This window comes from Schistocerca cancellata, chromosome 5 (genome assembly GCF_023864275.1).
Source record: "Schistocerca cancellata isolate TAMUIC-IGC-003103 chromosome 5, iqSchCanc2.1, whole genome shotgun sequence".
Taxonomy (NCBI): Eukaryota; Metazoa; Arthropoda; class Insecta; order Orthoptera; family Acrididae; genus Schistocerca; species Schistocerca cancellata.
The window spans coordinates 567,476,274-567,503,971 of NC_064630.1; positions in this window are offsets into that span (position 1 = coordinate 567,476,274).

Sequence of the window (27,698 nt, forward strand, 5' to 3'; positions counted from 1 at the left end):
AAATTAAATTATCTAGTGAGAAAACAGCTACAGGATCACACACAGAAAAAGAAATTAAATGTTTTAGTGAGAAAACAGTTACAGGTGCACTCACACAAGCGCTCGCGCCCACTCACTCACACACACACACACACACACACACACACACACACATACACTAAATACTTCTACATTTAACCTAAGAGTAATGAATCTCAGTGACATAGTACTGAGTTAAGCAGAAATGTAATTGTTAGAGAAAGTTCTTACGGTTAACATAACAAAAACAAATTAACAAATGCAGACACCTGGGACGTCATAACAGAAATAGATAACACTGGAGCACAAGAAGGAAAGACAATGATATAAATACAGGGCTAATCAGGGTATGGCTTCATCAATACCAAGAAAACTCATAGGAATAAACAGGAAGATAACAGAAATGCACTAACAATTAAGTCAATGAAGAAGAAACTACATTAAAAGAGTGGAGGACAATAGTGGACCTTAAGAAGGAGTTCAGAAATGTGATTAGACTATAAAATACTGAGATGTTACTGGTAGAGCTAAATAGCAAAGTATGTTTGTAAAAAATTGGGGCGTGGTTTAGGAAGGGGGTGGGGGAAAATGAGGAATGGAGGATGGCGAGAGGGGTGGGTGGAGGGGATGGTGGGAGCAAGGGACATTGCAAAATTATAGGGTATAATGAACCACCGATTTTCCCTGCCCCTGTTTGTAGGCAGTCCGTTAGTTTAAGGTCAAATTTAATTCGGACTGCGCCCTGCATTCCTCCTGTATGGCTTTTTTTATTTAACGTGACTTGCAAAGGGTAGGGTACCCCCTTCATTGTTCAGATACTAAACAAAAAAGATTATATTTGTAAGAGAATAATGTAAAGGAATGTATAGATGGTTTACCACCGAGACGACAGTGAAATCGGCCTCTGCGAGCCGTTTTCTTATATTAACTATAGTAACTAACTATGGGAAACGTGTACCATCAAATTTATAGGAAATAATATGTCGGAGCACACGAACATTTCAGAGAAAGCGCAGGCAGAACACATTATTCTTCTAGTGCTAGAGTCTAATCGAAGTTGAGCAGAGTGTACAGCATGGAGAACAAAAGCTTGCCTGGCTCACCCCAAGTGCAAAAGCCGCTTACATGCTGGACGGACTGCTGTGAAGGGCTCAGCATCTCCTTTTCTGACATCACTACTATGACAGGATTTCTAGTTTCGGCATTAAATTCGTCCGCTGAGCGACTCTCTTGTTACCTCTCTGTAACTGCCAACTCAAGCGGGGGGTGGGGGGGTGGGGGGGGGTGGGGGGGGGGTGACCTAAAGAAACCGCCCTTGACCGTCACCATGCTCAAGCTAATGGCAAGCACCTCCCACAGCTGGGGGCAAGAGGCGGCCATGGTGCCACAGCGAAAGAGCGTGCCATGTACGATGTACACTTGGCGCCAGAGCGTCATGAAAACATGGCGTTACTCCACCTAACGAGCTAAATTGGCAACCTTTTCTCATAGCCAGACCGAGGCAGCATTTTGGACCAACTTTTTTGCAACAGTACTGTTGGCTTAAATAAATACGCCATCAATGTCAAATTTAGTGTCAAAAGTAGTGTGGTGTCACCGCCAGACACCACACTTGCTAGGTGGTAGCTTTAAATCGGCCGCCGTCCATTAGTACATGTCGGACCCGCGTGTCGCCACTGTCAGTAATTGCAGACCGAGCGCCACCACACGGCAGGTCTAGAGAGACGTACTAGCACTCTCCCCAGTTGTACGACGACTTTGCTAGCTACAACACTGACGAAGCCTTTCTCTCATTTGCCGAGAGATAGTTAGAATAGCCTTCAGCTAAGTCCATGGCTACGACCTAGCAAGGCGCCATTAACCATTTCTAGAGAGAGTCTCACTTGTATCATCAAGAATGCTGTATACAAATGATGGATTAAAGTTAAGTATTCCAGCAGCTACGTACTTTTCTTTATAGCATTCATTACGTATCCTGTTTCAGATCTAACGCCAGCCGGCGTGTGTAAACGCGTGCCTTTCGGTTACCCGTCACTGTGGACTGGCTGTTTTGTCAGTCCACTACAAGTAGAATTGGGGGAAAATGTAGTGAGGTGACTGGCTGCTCTGTCAATTACCAATTACTATGTTTAACTGTCGGATTAAAATGTTTCACTCGGAAAATAGGCTATTTTTAATTCATTCTGTCTCATGAAGAGATTTTTTTTATACGTCAGTCACTCATTTTCCCAAGTAGGAATCTCCTATTAATTTCAATATTAAAGTTAAATTTTCTTAAAGACAGGAGGTCAACTATTGCCTTTCGTGCCAGCTATAATAGCTGTGTCTTCTAAACCTCTATGTTAAAGAGAAACGAGAGAACATTATAAAGAAATTCAATAATATACACCGCCTGACAAAAGCAGTGAAGGAGCCGGAAGCGGGGAAGGAAAGGAAATGTCACGTGTTGAGAGGGCATCTGACGTTATTTCAGTGATTACTATATCGAACCGAATATGCAAGGAACTTGGCAGTATGAGCCGAGTAAACAGTATGATCTTCCACCTCCGTTGGCCTCGTTGGGAAGGCCTTCTAAATCCGTTGTTCCCTCTATTGAGACAAGCTGGTCTTTAATGTTGTAACTGGTCTTTAATATTCTTTATACTGACACTGGGACAGAGCTAACGTCCTTGTTGGCCCCACACATGCTCTATCAGGGACAGATCTGAGAATCTTGTTGGCTACAAGAGTGCCTCAATATTATGCAAACTGTACATAGAGACACGTACTGTGTTGGACGAGGATTATCCGTTGAAAAATTGCGCCACGTTACTGTCGCATGAGGAAGCAGGGTGTCAGTGACGCACCGTTGCACATTTATAGTGCGATCTGCAGTGTGGAATAGGGCGTGACAACTGAATTTTCTATTCTTACCACACACTGTCGAGCACTCAACTTCATATCAACAATTATCGCATCAGTGCTGTTGTCATTTCCAATAGTGCTATTCCCATTTCCAATAGTTCCCCCTCCATGATTCCACCAACTGCGGAACTATGTGTCTCGAGGATCGCTCCTTGGATTGGTAACCTATCATCAGGTCGTCCCCGAACATGTTGGCGTCGATCTGGCTGCCACAGACAAAAGCGAGACTCGTCGCTTAACAACACTGAATGCCAGTTGACTCTAGATCCGAATCCAATATCTGTTCCCGTCGGTTCGCAATGCCTGACTCTAACCTCTATCGAAAGTTCAGCTGTTGACACCCATCATCTCGTCACAGACATATGAACAACCCTAATATTATTTCGCGGTTGGTACATATACTTATTGTTCTCCCCACAATGTACTTCTAGCAAGGAGGCCACGCCTAAGTCGGATTTTTGTAATTTTTTTATATTCACGTTAAGTGAAGTTCAGCACTCCAATACCAGTCCCGCAAAGCAACTGAATTCAGCTCTAATAAGTTCCCAAGAACGTAGACTTTGAAGTGTTTAGAGGGTCTCTAATACGATAAATTAAGATAAATTTTACAAGCAGCAGCACGGCTGTGTGTCAGGTTGTTTCAGTGCCACCTAGGTTGTCCAGGCCGGAGTCTTATCCGTGGAAGTTTTCTAAGAAAATTGCATTCTCTACTACTATTTACGTAAAGAATAATTTACATAAAGAGAAAAATTAACTTGTACTGTTTTATTAACTAAGACAGTCTTCATTAACGATCTTTTTCGAAGTTGGGTAATCAAACATTTATATATATAATTAAAAGTGGATTCTTGTATATGATAGAAATTAAAAACAAGGAAAGAAGCATTTTTCATAAAAATGACAGTTAATATGTCTTAATTAGCATACATTTAATGAATCCTATATTTAAATGACATAATTATTGGAAGTGATAGGAAGTAAAGCGAAAAAATTTGTAACACCCCACCCGTCACTTTGCTGGTTTTGGCGTGTGTTCACCCCAACTAATTGATTAGCAGATCAACATAGAGTGCAAAACTGCGCAATATCGGATAACGCAAAAAAGTAATATGGCCCTGTGACTCCTGATTGAACTACGGTGGCAGTGTTGACATTAATTTATTCAGAATTGATCACTTTTAATTAAAAAGAAGTGCACATTGATGTTATATTCAGCTATTGAACTCCAGACGCAAATGTTGAACATAAAATTAATTAAGAAAGGGACTTGGGATTTCAGCTACTTGATTGAAAACAGATGCAGTCGATTAGCACAAATTAGCACAAATTTATTTTAACTCCCGACCTTCAATCATCACATTACAAGACTTTCCTATCAGGCAGTGGTAATAAATTGCGTTTGCGTGGAGTAAAGCGCGATAACTCAAAAGTAATTCCTATTGACTGACCCAGGCGTAATGCCAAGTGCGAGAATTCTACAATACACGGCCCACGAAACCCTCGTGGAAACTTTGCCGACGTGATCCAACAAATTAATTAGTGGCCAGAGTGGGCGCAATATCACCGAATACAGTGTGGTGGAGCGGCCGACCTCGTGGTGCTGCAAGGCTGCGCTCGTCTATTCACTGCTAGCTATCTTGCTCAGTACACAGCTGAACCAAAACTTTCTATCTCCAAGATCAATCGTTCCATTTGCTAAGTCCTAAACTGCAGAGATGCTCACTCTTCCTGAGGCAAGCTGAGTAAAGAACGCCACGTTCGCACTCTAGGCAATCTGGGAACGGAAGACCTCTTCTGAGACTTCTGCCAGTCTGCTCTTCGCCTCGGTTTCCCCTCCAGCAAAATCACTTACGCCAGTTGCAGCGCAAGTCGCATTAATTATGCGTCGCTTCCCAGTGCCGACCAATGCCTGCTCTGGGAAGTGAACAAATTCCCACAAAATTTCCCTTCTCAACTTCTGCTATTTAGCTCTTCCCAGGCCACCCATCAAGGTTAACGTCTGCACAAACACCAATTTTTCCAGAATTCTGACTCCCAGGAGAGTACTTCAAATTCCTCGGTCCTACGTTCCCATCAGAGGCCGGCGTATTTCATTCTGTCGCTTTTCACCTGATTTACTTCAGACTCTGCGGACCGTGAATTCAGCGTGAAATTGCTATAGTCATGAACACGCATATTTTGACCTCTGTTGACCGCTCCACCATAGCTTTGCGCAGCTTTCTCGCATGTTTTACTGAAAACGGTATGACGGACATTTATCAACAGGCATACAAGTTCTCCAGCATGGGGTCAACCACCGCCCACTGTCACTCATCTTAAGGCAGCTGGAGGCCGCGCCCCTTTACTGCTTTCTCAAGAGCTTGAGCCATCCTAAGCTGCCTATTGTCGCTTCCCTTCGCCGCTCCCCAGCCGCGCGCCGCGTCAATTCTGTATACTTCCCTGGACTAAACTAGCCTCCAGTAAATCGATGCGTTTCCACAAAGTTTTTCATGTCGTGTGAATTACTTTAAAACAATCACCCGACAATGATTATTCCAATATGTCCATACTATACCATCTACAAGATGCATTGTGCCTTGTCAGTCATTTTGTTCAGCCCTACTGTTCGCTCAACGTGAGTTAGGTGATCTTTAATGACTTTATGTAAGGGGCATAGTTCTTGCCATCTTCCAAATTAATGACGAAAACGAGACTCGAATCAGCGCTCCAGCGATTACCAGTTTCGAGAGATACCAACTTTTTTCCGTCCTAAAACATTTTACGCTTACGGAAATGCACGTAGAACATCCACCTGTTTTTAGAAATTTGCATCGACCAGAGTCGAACTCAAGCCAGCCCACCCACTTGCCAGGCGCTCACGCTGCTAGTCGGAATTCAGCCTTATTTCAGAGACAAAAGACACTCACAGAATTCCGCAATCAGTTTTCTCGAAAATTTTTGTGAGCTGCACCTCCCTGCTTCGTAAGACTGATTTTTCAGTTCTGAACTTTACGTACCATAAATCTGAAAAAAATTACAAAAATTCGATTGCCCTGTGATTCCCTTGGAAAACCGTTTCATCACTAAGCGTCCCGCCTTCATTTACACTTCATCTGCTTAAGAGATCTATTGATATGACGCTCCCACATCCTTCTTGCCAATGACTGGACCTTCGTCAGTCGGAGACGTGGTGATATGTTGCAGCACCTGGGCATGACAAGCTGTATTGTCCACCTGAGAAGTTTCAGTAATAACGTCAGACACACCCGGTAGTCACCATGTACTCACACTGTTCTGTTTTGTAGCAGTGGCTTTCTTCGGTACTCAAAATAACGAAAATCAGCTCACTTAAAGAAGAAATTATAATCAACACATCCCACAGGCAAGGAGACGCTGTCAGTTCGATAGTGTAGATTGAAAGTGTTCGTGGTGTAGCACTTTCAGTGCATAAGTAGAGAAAAATATATAATAAGAATAACACAGAAAATATATCACAGTTTTACGGTTTATTAACACAACACTGACGCAAATAATTCTGTCATCAAGCGCCAAGTGGTACGCGCACGCTATGAAAATAATATAAATTTATGGTGATTATACCAATGTCCAGAAAGTGAAAGTGGAATGGGGAATGCCGGCAGATATCTCAAGTCCTTTGACATACTAAGTCTGATGAATGTTTAAGTCCAAGTTCCAATACGGCAGCCGAATTCTGAGCCCAGAGCGCAGCCAAGTCAACATCGAGCAACAGGTACACCAGTACAAGAGACGAGACAGTCCACTGCAGCATAGCGTTTCCGAGATGTGGAGCAGAAGACAGCACTATGAGAACTGGCTTTTAGACGTCGGTGGTGGCGTTAAATAAGGCTCCATAGTTAATGCACGGAAAGAATTTTCTGCGTGGGAGAAGTTGAGGATAATGCACAGAAGTGAATTTACTTGTTAAGGAAAAATGTAAAAAAAATATGCCCCAAAAATATCAACAATAAACAGTAAAACTGTGAGTTTTAAAAGGGAAAATGCCCCATAAGAACCACAACAGTTGTTGACCACGCTTTTGTACAACAGTTCAATCATTTTACACTCCTGGAAATGGAAAAAAGAACACATTGACACCGGTGTGTCAGACCCACCATACTTGCTCCGGACACTGCGAGAGGGCTGTACAAGCAATGATCACACGCACGGCACAGCGGACACACCAGGAACCGCGGTGTTGGCCGTCGAATGGCGCTAGCTGCGCAGCATTTGTGCACCGCCGCCGTCAGTGTCAGCCAGTTTGCCGTGGCATACGGAGCTCCATCGCAGTCTTTAACACTGGTAGCATGCCGCGACAGCGTGGACGTGAACCGTATGTGCAGTTGACGGACTTTGAGCGAGGGCGTATAGTGGGCATGCGGGAGGCCGGGTGGACGTACCGCCGAATTGCTCAACACGTGGGGCGTGAGGTCTCCACAGTACATCGATGTTGTCGCCAGTGGTCGGTGGAAGGTGCACGTGCCCGTCGACCTGGGACCGGACCGCAGTGACGCACGGATGCACGCCAAGACCGTAGGATCCTATGCAGTGCCGTAGGGGACCGCACCGCCACTTCCCAGCAAATTAGGGACACTGTTGCTCCTGGGGTATCGGCGAGGACCATTCGCAACCGTCTCCATGAAGCTGGGCTACGGTCCCGCACACTGTTACGCCGTCTTCCGCTCACGCCCCAACATCGTGCAGTCCGCCTCCAGTGGTGTCGCGACAGGCGTGAATGGAGGGACGAATGGAGACGTGTCGTCTTCAGCGATGAGAGTCGCTTCTGCCTTGGTGCCAATGATGGTCGTATGCGTGTTTGGCGCCGTGCAGGTGAGCGCCACAATCAGGACTGCATACGACCGAGGCACACAGGGCCAACACCCGGCATCATGGTGTGGGGAGCGATCTCCTACACTGGCCGTACACCACTGGTGATCGTCGAGGGGACACTGAATAGTGCACGGTACATCCAAACCGTCATCGAACCCATCGTTCTACCATTCCTAGACCGGCAAGGGAACTTGCTCTTCCAACAGGACAATGCACGTCCGCATGTATCCCGTGCCACCCAACGTGCTCTAGAAGGTGTAAGTCAACTACCCTGGCCAGCAAGATCTCCGGATCTGTCCCCCATTGAGCGTGTTTGGGACTGGATGAAGCGTCGTCTCACGCGGTCTACACGTCCAGCACGAACGCTGGTCCAACTGAGGCGCCAGGTGGAAATGGCATGGCAAGCCGTTCCACAGGACTACATCCAGCATCTCTACGATCGTCTCCATGGGAGAATAGCAGCCTGCATTGCTGCGAAAGGTGGATATACACTGTACTAGTGCCGACATTGTGCATACTCTGTTGCCTGTGACTATGTGCCTGTGGTTCTGTCAGTGTGATCATGTGATGTATCTGACCCCAGGAATGTGTCAATAAAGTTTCCCCTTCCTGGGACAATGAATTCACGGTGTTCTTATTTCAATTTCCAGGAGTGTATTAAATACGCAGTGCTAGGGAAATCTAAATCATGTTAAAACAATTAGAAAACTACTTAGAACGACAATTTCCTTCCTCTTGGAAAAAGTGTTTTTATGGCCCTCTTGACTTCATAGTAATAAAAAAGGCGTCGTGGTACGACGGGAAACTGGAAGGATCGAACTATAGGCTTCATATAGTAATCGCCACGTAGTTCGAAATGAGTGGTTGTACAAACCATGAGATTCGGGCCGTTGGGTTAGAGGTCTGGATTCCTATTCCCTCTTTCTTGTTATTACTGTCTAGGCGGTTGTGTGGTGGTTCACAATGCGATACGTCTGTCGGTATATGTCAACGGGGAAGGATCACCAGATTGTCCTCATATTTTAAGGAGAAGAAAGCACACTTGCAAGACATCTCCTCCCTGCAATCGATTTCGAGTGAAAATTTGAGAAATAATTCTTATAGTACGCAGTTATGACCTTCTGAAAGTACAGCTGTTAAACTTTCGCGCTATCGGTTGTATCTCACTCGCTCCAGCCCATTGCAGCCGCCTAATGCCCGAGAGCGAGGCATTGTATAGCGGAGTGACACCCAGAGACCACCTATCAGTGGGATGTCGAAGTCGAGGGAAGAGGAGGCGTGGTGGGGGGGGGAGGAGGAGGGGGGGGAGTTGACACATTAGCCCAACGTGTTTTAAAATCTTATTCGAGAACACAACTTTTTCTACGTGAAATGTGATAACTAAGATGAGTGCATAGACATCCTGGGGTTTCAGAGTCTATGGCGGAGTTTCGTTTCTTATTTTAATGAGCATGAAATACATCAAAATCACGCATACGTACACTGATCAGCCAGAACATTGTGACTTCCGATCTACTAACGATATACACACGCCGGCCGGAGTGGCCGTGAGGTTTAGGCACTACAGTCTGGAACCGAGCGACCGCTACGGTCGCAGGTTCGAATCCTGCCTCGGGCATGGATGTGTGTGATGTCCTTAGGTTAGTTAGGTTTAATTAGTTCTAAGTTCTAGGCGACTGATGACCTCCGAAGTTAATGCGCATAGTGCTCAGAGCCATTTGAACCATTTGATATAAACCCGTCCAGGTGATAGCGTCATCAACGGGGAATGACTGCTGGTCAGACACCTGAACATTGCATGTAGTATCAGTGAGTATGCTGTCCGTGTGTAGAATGGAGGAGGAGAGCGATCTATCTGAGTTTGACCGAGGGCAGATTATGCAGATTATGATGACCAGGAGAATCGGCACTGAGCATATCGTAAACTGAATGACTTGGCGTTGTTCGAGGGCTGCCGTGGAGTCTTCAACGCGTGGCAAAACCAAAGTGAAACAACGTCGAGACGTCACGGAATTGGACGGCCACTCATCATTACAGATGTCGGACTTCGTAGGCTGGGCCGACTGGTAAAACGGGACAGGCAGCGAAATGCGGCGGAACTAACATCAGACTTTAATGAAACTTCCTGGCAGATTAAAACTGTGTGCCCGACCGAGACTCGAACTCAGACTTTAATGCTGGACAGAGTACAAGTGTCTCTGAACACACAGTGCACCGAACACTCCTAACGAGGGGCCTCCGCAGCCGACGACCCATTTATGTGCCAGTGTTAACATAAAGACCCTGACAACTACGAATGAAATGGGCACTAGAGGTTGTCACAGTTGCAGAGCGTTTTATGGTCAGATGTATCCCGATATCTTCTTCATCATGCCGATGGGTGGTCGGGAATCCGTCGCCTTCCAGGGGAACAGTTCCTTGATACGTGTACTGCAACACGGAGGCAAGCTAGTGGAGGCTCCATCATGCTCTAGGAAACATTCACGTGGGCATCCACGAGTCCAGTGGAGCTTGTTCAGGGCGCCATGGTGCTCAAGGATTATCGCACACTGCTTGCAGACCACGTACACCTCTTCATGACGATCATGTTTCCTGGCGGCAATGGCATTTTCCAACAAGATAACGTGCCATGTCACTCCTAGTGTTCGAGGAACACAGTGGCAAGTTTCAACTGATGTGCTGCCCCCCAACTCGCCAGATCTGAGCCTGATCGAAAACATCTGGAATGTGACGTCAGTGCCCATTGTCTCCCCCCTCCATGGAGTTTGCGGGAATAAGGTGACTTGTTTGTGCAGATGTGGTGCCAATTCCCTGCAGCGACACACCAAGGCCTCATTGCTTCTATGCCACTACTCGTTGCCGTGGATAGACCAGCTATTAGGAAGGTGGTCATAATGTTTTGGCTGATCAATGTATGTTTAATATTTTAACAATAATCTTGATATTCTGCAGCTATATCAACGCCTCAAGCAAGCGAAGAGTCATTATGAAATGAAGTTAATGACTTTCGATTTACAATTTAATCACATCAGTCACGTTGAAGAGTAGCACACTTAACTTAAACAGAGCCAGCTTCAAAATCCCAAGACAATAACACAAAAAACAGCGATTTTAGTAACTGATCTGCGCTACGTTACTTCATTAACGACGCACTCATTCGTTTCATTCATTAAATCGTTTTGCGAATGCCAATATGAAAGTGTTCGAAGCAAAGAGACCTCTGGTGGCAGCTACAGACTAGAAGCCGTGCAGTATAACACAGTGAACGATGAATGTTGCAAAAGCCAAAACAGTAGTTCACAAACGTCTTACTGCACAGTACAGCACTTCGCGTACGAACATTAAGCGCACGCAGTGGAGCGGAGCGAGTGTCAAACAGATGTGCGCGAACGTTTAAAAGCTGTACTTTCAGGAGGTCATAACTGCGTACTCTCAGAATTATGACCCAAATTTTTTTGTTCAGGATCGATTTCTGGGGTTGATGTCTTGCAAGTGTGTTTATATGAGGTCGAGCTGTTAATGTTTCCTTTTAAGATGGGTAGTCATGAATCTGTCACTGTCATCTCGGAAAAAATAAGGTTACGTAAATAATTTTCGGTTGACCTGTTACATATTGCAGTCCCCGCACCACAGTACCGTAACATGCCGCTAGAGGCAGGCAGTAGTGTGTGGCGCGACCTCGTGACTGCAGGAGGAGTTCGGCCTTCCATCGCCACGGCACTACTAGGGGAGGGTGGAGATCCCCTCGCCCCGGGGCTGCCTTTTACCCTTGGGAGAGATCCCTGGTACTCATTTGATAGCGGGCTGAGTGGATCTAAGGCCATCGTGAAGGGACTGGAATGAGGAAAGATCTCCGCCTCCACCTGAGATTGAACCGCCGCTAGAGAAGCCAAAGAAATGCGTTGCAGCGTATCCCGTATTTATCAGTCGGCCTCACCGTTTTGTTGTCGGTCGTCTACCGCCATGCTACAGTTGTGTGCAGCGGAGATTTCAGGGGCACCACTCGTGCAGACATTTATCTGAAAAAAAAAAGTTTACTTTTTCGCTGTGATAATTGAAACTTGAAGACTACCGCTCTCACACAATACTCCGTAAGCCATTATGCATTGGATCACGGAGGGTACTTTGGAGCAATATTAACGATTGTCCTATTCAGTCCGAGTATTGTACAAGGGAGAAGTGACTGTCTATAAGGATTTGTAAACACACTGATTTCTCTTACTGTGGTGACGTCTCTACGAGATACACGACTGTGGCAGTGGCACTCTTGTACATTTGTTTTCCTTAACTGATTCTCTGAACATACCCAGTAGGGTTTCACGAGAACACAGCCTTTGTCTTCCCCTTTAAGTCCTCCACGTCCCACCCCACACTCCTCACACATCACATCACACACGCAATATTCCCTCCATTACCACCAAACTAACGATACCTTAATCTTATCAACAGATCTCTTCTTTCTTATGTTGTGCCATAAATTTGTTTCTCGCCAGTGCGATTCAGCACAAGCTCCTTATTTATTCGATTTACCCATCCATTCTTCTGCATCTTTCTGTATCACCAAAATTCAAAAACTGCTATCCTATTCTTTCACTGTCATGCAAGTCCACTGTTCAGTCAAATCTCTTGAAGAAACACTTCAGAACATTTAAGTTTATATTCGACATTACCAAATTTCTATTTTTCAGATGCATTTTTGCTCAGATGTTTTTCACCCATGGTGTGATTACACGTAATCCTACGAAATTTTTGTCCTGATGACGACTGCCTTAGTGCTGTCGAAACGGTCAATTTGACAACAATTTTATGCAACCGAGGTGACTATATATACATCCCGTAATTAAGTTAACGCACTGTTGCTGGACCTCAGCCAGTACAAATGTTTAAAATTTCAACTCTTTTCTTTCTATTCCCACGTTGGATTTTATTTCCTGTCTACTTCGACTGTCATCAGTTATTTCGTTGCCCCAATGGCAAAACTCATCTACTAATTTTAGTGTCTCTTTTCCTAATATAATTCTCTCACCATCATCTGAATTAATTGGTCTACATTCCATTACCCTAGTTTTAGTTTTGTTCACATTCTTCATGTAACTGCTTCTCAAGGTGCTAGCCCATCCGTTCAACTGCTCTTCCAACTCCTTCTCTATCTCTGACAGAGTTACAGTGTCATACATCTTTACTTTGAACTCAAATTCTCTTACCACATTCCCCCTTGGTTTTCTGCTCATATTGTTTAATGTGCAGATTGAGTAATATTGAGGATAAAGTAGAATTATTAGATTTTTCTTAAAATCCAAGGGCTGTTCGCATGGGTCATACGCTGATAACCCAAAACATTATGACCTCTGGCCACCGCGACGTTGGATGCCGTCTGGTGGCGTTGTGGGCACGTGACGCGGTAACAACAGTATGTAAGCGGGGCTGACATGGACGGGGGATCATCCTAGAGAAGAGAAGGGCTGCAAATGGAGAAATTCATTGAGATAAGGGACTTTGACAAAGGGCAGATTATTATTACGTGGAGCATGAGAACGACTATCTCGAAAAGACCGAAGACGGTTGAACTTCCACATGTTAACTGTCGTGAGCATCTACGGAAAGAGGTAGTAGGACACTGAAACTACAACTAGGCGCTAAATGGATGGAGTCCACGACTCTTCACAGAACATGGATTTCGGAGGCATGTCTGCTGTGTAAAGTGGGATAGACCGTGATCTGTGCCGTCTCTGCCGAAAGAGCACAATCCTGGTGCAAGAACAAGTGTTACAGAGGCCATCGCTCATCGTCCATTGAGCATGGAGCTCAACACCAGACTACCTCTACATGTCCACGTGTTGACCCAGTGACATCGTCAATTATACGACTGCAGTCGGCACGGGACTATCGGGATACTATCGTCGATCAATGGAAACATGACGACTCTTAGAGTGAATCACATTTTTGCTACACTATGTAGGTGGTCGTCTCCACAAACGTCGCCGTCAAGGTATGGCGGCTCGGAACTTGCACCGCGCCATGGAAGCTAACTGGTGGGAGTAGTATTATGCTATCAGAGACGTTATCCTTCGCTTGCATGGAATCTGTGGTAGTAATCGAAGACACATTGATAGCTGCGATCCACCTGTATTCCTTCATGCTTGTTATCTCCCCCAATGGCGATGTCATCTTTCACAAGTACAATTCTCCATGTCCAGGAGTCAGAACCGTGCTACAGTGACCTCATGCTGGCGACCAATTCGCCTGATGTAAATCCTATATGGATGGAACCCATCTCAGTCGCTATCCGGCGCTGTCACCAGGTACGCAAATCAGCGGCCCGTTATTTGGGCGAATTCCATGACCTGTGGGTAGATACATAAAGCGACATACCTCCACAGACCTACCAAAGAACTGTCGAATCCCTTATTTGCAGAATCAGTGATGTATTTCGTTACAAAGGCGGACAAAGAAGCTGTGAAATGGTCATAATTTTTTGGCCCATCAGTCTATGCTTTGCATACCAGGTTGAGTAATTTCTTCATGGGTGGTTTTCCTACTGTCTGTCATACGTACTCGATAAGATCTCCACACCATCGAGCGATACTCGTTGCTTGTTACGAATTTCGTTTGCTCTCCTCATTTCGTACTGGAAGCCATGACCTGTGCGCTCCTACCGGTAGCAGCGCGCTTGCAGCCCGTGGAGAGTGGGCGGGTGTCGCCGCTTGGACCCGCTCGGCTTTTCCCCGCGGGTGCCACCGCGAACCGTCGCTGGAGCTGCGGTGTCGAAACAGCCGTCCCGGTTCTTTCTAATTTTATGGATGGCGATCGCTGATGGATTTTCAGGCAACACCGAAGCAAATGTCAGCGCCGGTAGGCGGCACAGCCTAGGGAAAGCCACACAAGCTGCGCTAACACTTGTACATCTACACTCCGTAAGCCACCTGGCAGCATTTACCGAACGTTGCTTGAGGAACAACTCTCAATTCGCCCCTTCCCTGTTCCATTCGCGGATGCTGCGTCGGAAGAGCGGTTGTTGATAAGCCCCCGTATTGGCTCCAATTTAACTGATTTTCTCACGCGGTCATTTCACAAAGTCATGTGAGAGGAAATAACACGTTACCCAATTCTTCTTGGAGGGTGGGTGCTGTAGGCCGGCAGCGACAGTTGACGACAAGGTTTCTCAAATGGCACCAGCGGCACTCCGATGCGTTCTTCTGTTTCAATATCGGCGGGCTCCATTAAGCTAGTGCTTTTTAATAGTGAAAGACTGGGATGAAACTTAACCGATGTATTTTATTTCCATACCCAAATTATCTGAGAAATATGAAAACAATTCACAACACATAGTGGGCCGGCCGGAGTGGCCGAGCGGTTCTAGGCGCTACAGTCTGGAACCGCGCGACCGCTACTGTCGCAGGTTCGAATCCTGCCTCGGGCATGGATGTGTGTGATATCCTTAGGTTACTTAGGTTTAAGTAGTTCTAAGTTCTAGGGGACTGATGACCTCAGAAGTTAAGTCCCATAGTGCTCAGAGACATTTGAACCATTTTTGAACCACAATACATAGTGTAACATCTTTTTGTTCTTATCCCCTATTGCGTATAAATTCCTGAACTTACGTCAAATATATTTTGATACGTCAGACACATCGGTAACTTGGCCTTAGCACTCTCCTGCCCATCCATGAAGACACTGCTGGTGCATCCTCAACAAGACAGAAGTGGCGCCACCCTACAATCAGGTCAACTAAGAATCTACACTCTACCAATTTTAAATTCCAACGTGAGTGGTAAAAAGGCTCGAGCAACGTAGTGCCAGAAATTATTAATAGCGTATTAACATAACAATGAATCTAGCAGCTTTGACTTGGCACCTAAAGTCTGGAAGACTGCCAACAGAGTACGTAAATATTTTGGCAGAAGTGCAGACTTGCTGTATAAATGGTCTAAACTGCCAACATCCCAGTGTGAGTGTGGAAGAGAGCGCCAGAGGATCTTTCATATCGATCAGAAGTGCGAAAAACGAGCCCATCCAAGTGACTTGGTGGACCTGCTAAAATTATCCCCGGCTGTGAAACATTGAATTGAACGATTACATATTAATTACTTTTGAATACATTATGGGAGAGGCAGTCATCAATGTCTTACAAATATTTACTATTAAAAACAGTCTTGATCACGATTTATTTATCAAGGTGACCTGTTTCGACCACTACTGTGGTCATCTTCAGACCATTGAGTAGGAATCTCTTTCTGTTGGAGAATCACTCTCTTCAACAGTAAGATATTCCTACTCAATGGTCTGAAGATGACCACAGTAGTGGTCAAAACCGGTCACCTTGATAAATAAATCGTGATCAAGACTGTTTTTAATACTAAAGATTAGATATTAATATAGAGTTCACGCCTGTTTTTATATTTTACTTTACACTTACATGTCTTTTATTATTGAAATTTTCCTATATACATAGAATTTTGCCTTGCAAGTGTATGTGCCATACAATGAATAAACAAATAAATGCCAGTGACGTTTTCATCGACACGTTGTAATGCAACTGGTCACATATATACTCACAGTGATGAGTATAGAATTCATTTAATTCACTTCAGGATCTAATAAAACTTTTTTTTAATATTTGCAATTCAAATGTTATTATATAACATTCACGCATGAATGAAGAAAAAATGTGTATATGAAAAGTTAGTTTCATTCAAATAACGTAACTTCAAAATTACCTTACACATTGTGTGTTTTCAAGTAACTAGAAACTTTGATTGCTACTATTGTTATTGTGACAATTACTATCATCATAACTAATAATATTGACTATTGTAATATTAAAATTAAAATTAAATTGATAGTGAAATACTCAAGAAGTTGCTTTTGTTTACGATCTAATCGATACCAAAAGCATGTAATATTTTTGGGCAGTATGGTCCCTGCGCGGAAAGGAGTCGAACACTTTTTAGAAGTAGTTGTGTGTGGAGCAAAAAGGCCAATTGTGTTGGCCTTGATGAGTTTATCATTGAAGGTAAATACAAAATGTGTGGAAAAGGAGAAAAAGTCCCGTTAGATTTCATTGAATAGCGTATATAAAACTTATTTGGAAACCTGAAATCTGTTTTTCAAGCAAGAATTCATTTCTAAAATCTGGTTTCAGTATCTCGAACCGTTTATAAAATACGATGTATGAGACGAAAAGCTTGTATTTGCTGTAGTTGCATGTGTCCAGGAGAAAGCATGTATAATAGAGTCCATTTTCTCGAGACTGGAGACAGATCTCCAAAGTTTAAGGAAAAGTTCAATGTCTTAACTACACTACGTACACAGCAATGTAAAGCTATGGCATCTCCTATATCTGATTGCAAATCATTCGAATTCCGTGTAGAGAATTAATCTGGAATATCGGAGTACCACAATAAATACGAACAGGTAGTTTGATGTGAAGTGTACGAATGAGACTATGAGATGAATTTTGTTGTACTCGACAGTTCGTCTAAAATCCCTTTGAGACAGACGGCAGAGCTGCTGATGGGCGTGTGACATTCTACTCGTACTGTTAAGTACTACAACCGTTTAGCGGGCTAACCGCCGTTGTCTTGCAGGAGCAAGTAACTACGTTTCAGGCTTCTTTGTGTTCTCACTCCCAGACACATCCTTTGACGCTGGGTAGGTCTCCTGACAATAACTTGTCGTCTCCTGTGCGGCGTGAGTAGGTCCGTGCCGTGAAGCACAGACAGATCCATGTGCTTGCTCGTTAAGAGTTGTCCGCCGCTCGTGGTCTCGCGGTAGCGTTCTCGCTTCCCGAGCACGGAGTCCCGGGTTCGATTCCCGGCGGGGTCAGGGATTTTCACCTGCCTCGAGATGACTGGGTGTTTGTGTTGTCCTCATCATTTCATCATCATCCAGGAAAGTGGCGAAATTGGACTGAGCAAAGGTTGGGAAATTGTACGGGCGCTGATAACCACGCAGTTGAGCGCCCCACAAACCAAACATCATCATCATCATCGTCGTTAAGAGTTACTTCGCTACGCTCCAGACGCATCCTGTACTGCATAAGTAGGCCGCACAGTAAGGTGAAGCACAGGCGATGCAGGAGGTTTGCTCGTTAAGAGTTACTTCACTACGGTTCAGACGAATCATCGACGGAGACTCTTGCATATCCCATGTACTCACTAAGGATGCAAAAATGGTTCAAATGGCACTAAGCACTACTGGATTTAACATCTGAGGTCATCTGTCACCTAGACTCAGATCTACTTAAACCTAACTAACATAAGGACATCACACACATCCAAGTCCGAGGCAGGATTCGAACCTGCGACCGTAGCAGCAGCGCGGTTCCGGAATGAAGTGCCTAGAACCGCTCGTCATTAAGGATTTCTGGCCAGTTTGTCGCTTGTTGCTTACTGACGATTGCGACTGGAATGGGTTCTAGAAATTGGATTTGTATTCTGTGTAAACTGCTCTTGAGTCTTGTGATCCATAAACGCGACGGCCACCATCTTAGATCAGTTAACCTCTCTGTGAGGCACAGCGTCTCTCATTTAGCGTTTGCCACTGGAGTTAACCCAGAGCTAGTAAGAGCGCCATAGTACCACCACAAAATCCATAATCGTGACCATCCTTACACATGTGTCCAATATTTGCTGTTGCCTGATTAAGACAAACACTTCGTTTCACAGAACTTGTGACCTGGTACCCTAACACTATTTCTATACCTGCTGCTCTAAATCCCTACCGCTATCAGGCAACAGAATTCTTCTATTCCTATTGTTCTGCTTGTTAAGTTCACCAATTATTGTCTTGTGTATTTCTGAGAAAGGCATATCTACATTACTAAATTCGGGATTCATGTTGAGAGCGTTGCTAGCCAGTGTCACACTGGCGTATTTCTACATTACATGATTTTTTCAGCTTAACAGATGAGTTCTCACTGTAAGCAAGATTAGGCGCTTCTGTATTAGGTGTTTTTGTCTGACGTAAATAATTATGACCTACCTTTGATCGACCCATCTGCAGTTGTCAGTCGTTTTCGATTTCACTTTCTCACTCATTGTTCAGGGTAAAAAAAAAAAAATTAAAAAAAATCGCACACTCGCACTTCGCAACACGATTCCTCACACACTAGCAGTACAAAAATGTCTCCCACGAAGTTTCGCCCTATACATATTTCATGCAGTAAATGGACATTAAAGGTTGACTATCAGTCAACACTGTTACCATATGCACGGTAACTATCTCTGTCATCATATAGCACTACTGCTGTTTAGTTGGTGCAGTGGGAAGCGTTTTGGGTCAGCATGCATGGCAGTCGAGGGATCAATTACGCGTCCAGGCGTATTTGTTATTATTTGCTAAATATAGTCTGTGTGGAACGGTTCTGGCGTCTTAATCGTCATAGAGCGATTACAGTGAATCTTGTATGAAACGTTTGTTCTTATATACTTTTACAAAATGATTTTGCACGTTGTGGACGCAATTTTATTCACACCATTGCATCAACTAGATTCTAAATCTTTTTTCTGTGTGCCTTCCCCAGATGGTAACGCATGGAGATAATAAACAGCAAGCGCTTATCAGACTCAGTGTTGAATATCATAATTAGTGGTTCATGATGATAATGCATACAAATGATATCCGAGTTTGGAAATTATTTGCAAAGAACGTTGCTATCCCTACTGGTGACATCAGTGTCTAAAGAAATGTAGTGGACCTGTACGTGGCAAGAGTAATAGTTGGTACTAATCAATGGGACCATTGGAGGAAGGTACACAGAAAACTGGTTTGGAATGTAGCAGATGCAATGGTGCGAAAAAATTGGCGTCCACAACGTGCAAAAGCCTTCTTTAAACGTTGACCAATGAAGACAATTTTACTTCCGTTTCGGTGTTCGTAGCACATAAGAGTAAAGTTTTTATAGAAGATTCACTGTAACCTGTATGACGATTAAGACGCCAAGTACCGTACCACACAGACTATATTTAGCAAACAAAAACATACGCCTGAACCCACAATCGATCCATCGACCCCCATGCATGCTGACCCAAAAGGCTTCCCACTGCACCAACTACATAGCAAAAAAATGGTTCAAATGGGTCTGAGCACTATGGGACTTAACAGCTGTGGTCATCAGTCCCCTAGAACTTAGAACTACTTAAACCTAACTAACCTAAGGACATCACACACATCCATGTCCGAGGCAGGATTCGAACCTGCGACCGTAGCAGTCACGCGGTTCCGGACTGCGCGCCTAGAACCGCGAGACCACCACGGCCGGCAACTACACAGCAGTAGTCCTATATGACGACAGAGGTAGTTACCGTGCGTGTGATTACTGTTGCCAAATTCAAAATCTTTAACTTCCATTTAGAGGCAGAAATATGCGCAGGACGAAATTTTATGAGAGACATTTTTGTATTGCTGATATGTGAGGAATCGCGCTGCCAAGTCAGAGTGCGTGAATTTTTCTTCACCCTGTATAGTATTACGAGACTTGAAGGCATAAAGGGTATATTTCATGTTTTTGAGACTACGTGGTGTCGCTCCTACTATCAGAGACGAGTAACAGTCAGATGCACATGAGAGTAGTACTGCCGGTACTTTTATATGCTTGTGGACCTTGACATCAGCAACAACTGAAGTAGCAGTGTGCGCCTTCAAGAGGAAGGTTACCGTCTACAGTACCATGGAAGGTAAATCGGAACGAAAAGTGAAAGAACAACTGTACGAGTGGTTTCGAAAGGTACAACTTGGCCGTATATTAGGGTAGAAGAGGCAACTATGGTGTGCCACATCTTTTGATCTGATGGATCTCTCTCTAACCGAGTCCTGCACTCTCAGATTGCTGCAAGACGCCCAATGGGGCGCCCAAAGACGCTTTGCAAGGATCAAGTACTAACAATCCTTAAATAAGTGCAGTCGACAACGGTGGAAGATGAAGCTAGCGACCGGGAGCGGTGGAAGTTCTTCTATATTTTTTGTAGTGCTCAGTTTTTGTGTTTTGCTTCTGCAGTCTGGTTTTTCGTTTAGTTTCTTGCCGGCCAGAGTGGCCGTGCGGTTCTAGGCGCTACAGTCTGGAGCCGAGCGACCGCTACGGTCGCAGGTTCGAATCCTGCCTCGGGCATGGATGTGTGTGATGTCCTTAGGTTAGTTAGGTTTAATTAGTTCTAAGTTATAGGCGACTGATGACCTCAGAAGTTAAGTCGCATAGTGCTCAGAGCCATTTGAACCATTTTAGTTTCTTGCTGTAGGCCACAAACGCCCTTTAACGCAATAAATGATGATAACGTGGCGTTGTATTTCCAAGTGATCCTTTTGAAGGTCATGTGTATACACTGTTCTTGAAATTTTACCCTCATTTATTGTATAATAATTGGAATTAATTTTAAGTGTCTCTTTAATTATTTTTCTCCTGCTATTTCTGAATCGCATGACTTATGTTCACCCTACATATGATCGCTTATCTTTTATTCACGTTAGTAATCGATGCGAACACCATCGACGAATTAAAAGGTTTATAACCTACCTTCAGCCGACTGAACGTTTCATCAATATAAGGTAGGTTTGAGCTGCAGCGAGCTTAGAGACACTTGCTGCAGTCCTGAATACACCGAGAGTTGGCTCTTCCGTGATTCATGCTTTTTGCTGTTAGCTGTTAGGCAATACAAGATGCAGTTTGCTTCCGCGTTACAAACGGTTTCTCTAGAAGAGAAGACGCAACTACACTTACAGATTGCGTTAGAACGGCAGAACGTCTTGGGTATAATTTTCAATACTTTCTTACATGTTGAAGACCCTTTCATACATTTTGTTGCGCTATGAAAATGTGCTTATTACCTAATATTTCTGTGACAATAAGAGTGTGTGTGGCGGGGCGTTGAAGGTGCTGAGGATTTCATTGGACATAATTCCAATCTGACATTTATTAATAAAAATGGCAGCATCCTTGTAGCTAGAGCGATTTTATAAACGACAGTCACGAACAAAGTTTAATAGGCATTTGCATTTGGTAACATTCACTAAGAAATTAAATAAATCTTTGATCATTCCAATCATATCTAAACGTACATCTATGTGACAACTTTGCAATTCATACTTAAGTGCCTGGCAGAGGGTTCTTCGAACTACCTTCACACTATTCCTTTACCGTTCCAGTATCTAACAGCGCGTGAGAAAATGGCACTTAAATCTTACTTCCCTTCCCTTCCCTTGCGAAAGTCCGTCCAGATCGTTACTCTTTATCCAATCTTGATTGATCGGCGTTCGTTACTTGATCTGGAGACAGATTTTTCCCGTCAATGAGAGACACTGATTTCTATCAAAAACTGGTAAGCTCTTTGTTGAATGTCGCTATCCCCTTCAACTAACCTTCCTAAATTTTTGGTTATTTTACGACAGACAATCTTATTCTCACATTTAAATTTCTTCACTCACAAGTTGGATGCTTTGAACTAAAGCGAACTGTGAGAGTCGATTCTCTTCTTCACTTTTAGAGCCCAAAGTTTCAATGTACGGTCATGTATTATTGCGTTTTCCGGTCTCTTTTCTGTAAAATGATCACGTAATTCACGATTTCTCATATCCTGCAGAAGTTTTGAATTTCACGAATGACTACGTTTTAGCCTTTTTTTTTTTCAAAGTTTCGTAACATAGTCTTGCTCTTCATTCTCCTTTTCTGTGCGAAGACTGTTGCAATTGTCAGGCGCGGTGTCATATCAGTTGCTAATCCAGGACGACACAGACGGGGAGGATCAACATCTACACCTTTTTCCCTTGGTTGTTTTGTCCATAACCTGTAATAATCTGCCAGATACCGTTCTGAAAACTTCGTTCTTTGTCTTGGAGATGATGACTAATAACATGAACCTCTGCATCTCTGGAAATCCGTCACTGGTGACAATTCTTCATCCTTCACTGTCATGGGACTATTTTGTTCATCTGATGCCTCTTCATCTTTCAAAAGTGTATACAGCATCTCCTTCTGTCAACTGTTGAATTATTTGTTCGTGTGAAACACGGTCCTTTCCTGCAAGTACACTTTCTGGAATACTACACTACTCCATCAACAGTTTCACAGTTACTAACTGTCTCATTGTCCAGTGCGAAAGACTTACCAACTCTGTAAACACACTTGCACTCAACCAAGGTAATCTGATCTAACAGCAAGCACAAAACCATCTGACATATTGTGACCAATGCGCTGCTTGCAGAGCGATACGTAAATGGTGGGCTTTGGTTGAGAGGGCAACATCTCACCACCTCACCTGCTCCCCAAACTCCCGTCACTACCTTTGCAGCATAGTAGCTAAAATTTTACAAGTAGTTTTTCTTTCTAGTCAATAACAAAACAAAAATAGTTTTGTTCTGTTCCCCGCGACGACTATCGTAACCTTCCCATTTATGATTCTAAAACTGTGACAGCCGGAGTGGCCGAGTGGTTGTAGGCGCTTCAGTCTGGAACCGCGCGACCGCTACGGTCGCAGCTTCGAATCCTACGTCGGGCATGGATGTGTGTGATGTCCTTAGGTTAGTTAGGTTTAAGTAGTTCTAAGTTCTAGGGGACTGATGACCTCAGATGTTAAGTCCCATAGTGGTCAGCGCCATTTGAACCATTTTTTCTAAAACTGTTGCAGGCTAAAAACAGTATATATTCCCCCATTCATGAAGATAATTTGGTGAGAGGTTTAAAAGGAGACCCAGAAATTGTGTATAAACTACAGTGAAAGTAATTTTGGTAAAAGTAAAATATTTGGTTAAACTACAAGACTGTTTGCGGAACATTATGTATGGAAGATATGAAGTCTCATTCTGATGAAGGTTAGCCACGTGTTGTGTGTTTAACCATAGACTGTAATCAGAAACTTGTTGCTAATTAGATAAGAATCCTGGCCTTCCAAGAAAGTTGCTTTCAAGCCATTGTTTGACGACAGTCGTCACAGGTTGTAAAACAAGTAGGTCGGTACTAGCCGTGAGTTCCTGTTTTGGTTCCGTAGCCCAGTTTAAGGAGGAAGTCGTTGTAGAGGTCGTGCTGCACGACCTGCAAGTGTAGCAGGAAGTTGGCGGAAAGTATTGCTTGGTCGCCACACGTGCCTGTAAATTTTCTTTGAAGTGGCTCAAAAATGATTCAAATGGCTCTGAGCACTATGGGACTTAACATCTGAGGTCAGATGTTAGAATTACTTAAACTTAACTAACCTAAGGACATCACACACATCCATGCCCGAGGCAGGATTCGCACCTGCGACCGTAGCAGTCGCGCGGTTCCGGATGAAGCGCCTAGAACCGCTTGGCCACCGCGGCCGGCTCTTTGAATTGTGCGACGTTTATTTGTAGCTATAGACTTCACTATTCGTGCAACTAATTTCTGTCGTCTTTTCTTGTAAGTACTGGCTGTGAGCGGACCTCTGTTTTAAGGAGCTTGGACGACTAATGCAGGTAACGTCCCTAGACCTTGTTTCAGGGAAACTACTGCCAATTATAAACGAATTCATGACCCAATAAACAATTTTGTAACGCAGTCTGACTAGAAACTAAATAAGAAATTAAGACAATAGCTTACACTTAAAAAAATAGCGCAGTGGGTGAAAGATTAGCGTAGGTTGTATAACATGGCTACGAAAAACACTCATCAGATCGTGTAAAAAAAATACAAGAGTATAAAAGAGACCAACGTGTCTCTGAGAAACTTTGCCATGGGGATATTCAAATCGTCGACGGCCTTGCCGATGTGGTAAGAGCGGTTCGCGTCACATCACCGAAATTAAGCACTGTCGGGCTTGAGTGGGTGACCATCCACGTCTGTGTTGGCAAGCGGGGTACACTTAGCCCGTGTGAGGCCAGTTAAGGAGCTACTTTATAGAGAAGCCACGAAAGCTGACAACAGATGGGGACGTTAACAAGACAACAACCATCTGCACGAACAGTTCGTCGACGTTTGCAGCAGCATGGAGAATCAGCTCGGAGACCATGGCTGCAGTTATCCTTGACGGTGCATCACAGACAGGAGCGCCTGCGATGGTGTACTCAACGACGAACCTGGGTGCACGAATGGCAGAACGTCATTTTTCCGGATGAACCCAGGTTGTGTTTACAGCATCATGATAGTCGCATCCGTGTTTGGCGACATCTCAGTGAACGCACATTGGAATCGTGTATTTGTCATCGCCATACTGGCATATCACCCGGCGTTATGGTATGGGATGCCATTGGTTACATGTCTCGGTCACCTCTTGTTCGCATTGACGGCACTTTGAACATGGACATTACATTTCAGATGTGTTACGACCCGTGGCTCTACCCTTGATTCGATCCCTGCGAAACCCTACATGCAATGGATAATGCACGACCGCATGTTGCAGGTCCTGTACGGGCCTTTCTGGATACAGATAATGCTCGACTGCTGCCCTGGCCAGCACATTCTCTAGATCTCTCACCAACTGAAAACGTCTGGTCAATGCTGGCCGTGCAACTGGCTCGTCACAATACGCCAGTCACTACTCTTGATGAACTGTTGTATCGTGTTGAAGCTGCATGGGCAGCTGTACCTGTACACGCCATCCAAGCTCTGTTTGACTCAATGCCCAGGCGTATCAAGGCCGTTATTACGGCCACAAGTGGTTGTTCTGGGTACTGATTTCTCAGGATCTATGCACCCAAAATGCGTGAAAACGTAATCACATATCAGTTCTAGTATAATATATTTGTCCAATGAATACCCGATTATCATGTGCATTTCTTCTTGGTGTAGCAATTTTAATGGCCAATAGTGTGGAATGAGCTAAACTACAGGAGAGAGTGTTGGAACTGAATGCTTGATGATTAGGGCTGAATGACCATGACATGATTCCGGAATCTGTTCCAAACTTACGAGAAGTACAAAGGATCTGAAATGTCTTAACACCATGTTCCTAGCCAACGACTCATCTGCACAAATCGTTTACCATGCGGGACTGACAAAAGTAGCCGTGCGGTACAAATACCGCAAGCGTAAACTGGCTGCAACACCTTGCCTATTGGCAACCATTTCAAATAAATCAAACTTCCTCACCCACTGGTGACTTCTTCTACCACCACTTCACACACGTCTCTAGGAAACCATACCATTCGAACTATTTGGAAACTTGGCCCAGCTGTAATTGACTCAACATGTGGAAGTCGCCGAAGGCAACATGTTTCCGCAGCACAGTTTCAAAGAAACACACGTCGAAGAACGTAGAATTCATATCGACAACGGACACAGCATGTGTTTGTGAAATGTTAGCAAAGACCAGTGCGCGATTTACAGGCAGTGAAACTTTTAAGTAAATAAAAATGCTGTTGAACAGCAGCTTTCGTTGTATTCTCCTTAGGGTTCGTAATTCAGTCGATAAAAATAATATCACTTTGGTGTCTGTCTGCTTGTTTGTCCGTCCGACTGTCAAGACTCCTAGAGATATCAAGCTGAAATTTATACGTACTAACGTATATAATCCCTTAGCGGTGGGAAAAGGTAAGCTTCTAAGTTAATGCAATCAAATTATACGCCATTTTTCCAGATATTTCGGTACTCGCAAACTCATTCATCAAATAAAGTCCTCAGGTTTCCAGCCCCATCAAGTGATTAAAATTACACGAGCTTTCGACAAGGCACTCCTTCGCCATTGTCAAGCGGTATGATTGCCACTGGGCTACTGGTGCGCCCCTTATATACACTAGTTGCCGGCTGTGACGTCACTGGTGCCAGACTGATTAGGCGTTCGATGCGCCAGCTTCATCCGCGCGATCGTTGGACCACACGCCGTGCTGAGCTGCATGTCACCGACTCTGTTTATGGCATTACTGTTGATTTTTATTTCAATAACTTCTTCAATTACACAGTCCGAAAAGCCGTCTGTGCGAGCCACGACGGATGTTTGGTCCAGTTTTATCCGGTAGCGGTTTTCCAAAGCATGCTCGGCTAAAGCAGATTTCTCGGTGTAACGTAGGCAATGAAATCTCTCCTGCTCCTTCCGGCGTTGTTCCACAGTGCGTGCTGTTTGTCCGACATAAGACTGGCCACACTTGCAAGGTATCTTGTAGACCCCAGGTGTTGTGAGACCTGCTATGTTTTTAAATGGTCTCAGTAACTGACAGATTTTTATCGGAGGCCTGAAGATCCATTTGATCTTGTGTCGTTCCAGCAGGCGGCTTATCCTGACCGATACACAGCCACAGAACGGCAAGCAAGCAAGTTTCTTTTGCTGCTCCTAGTCGGTTTTCTTGTTGTGAGTCTTTCTTGAAATCACTTCATTCATTTGTTGAACGATACAGCCGTTGTTCCTGAAGGCCTTGCGTAGGTGGCTTAGCTCATGGGCAAGTTATGAGCGTCTGATATCATTCTTCATGATGTAGCAATGTTTGTGAAACAGTGCGCTTCTGTGCTGGGTGATGACGGCTGATAGCGTGCAATTACGGATTTCTATAGACGTTGTGCCCAAGGTATCCATTTCGTTTGCGACGGACGAGGATATCGAGGAAGGGCAATGGATCGTCTTTTTCTATCTCCATGGTAAACTGGATGTTACTGTCAGTCCCGTTGAATTGTTCCAAGAACTCGTCAAGTTTCTAACATAAAGCTTTTGGGATTTTGTTAGTAAAGAAGCCATTGAAATAAAAATTCCCAGTAACACCATAAATAGAGTGGCGCATCGAATGCCGAGTCAACGTATGTCCATACACGCAACACCGACTCAAAGGAAGGCCTCGGCGTTTGTTCGTGACGTCACGTCAGCTAGGCACTGCGAACGCCAGGTCTGTTGCAGGCGGAAACGCCTGGGCGTGCGTATCACTATAAATCTCTCATTTTTGGACAAAATGTTTGGTACTGTTCTGGATTCTGCAGTTTTATTTAAATGAAAGATTTTCTTACTATCGTAAAGCTACAAATGAAGATCATAGTTCTGTATTACTGAATCCTGTCGAAACAAACGTAGATCAATATGACAAGA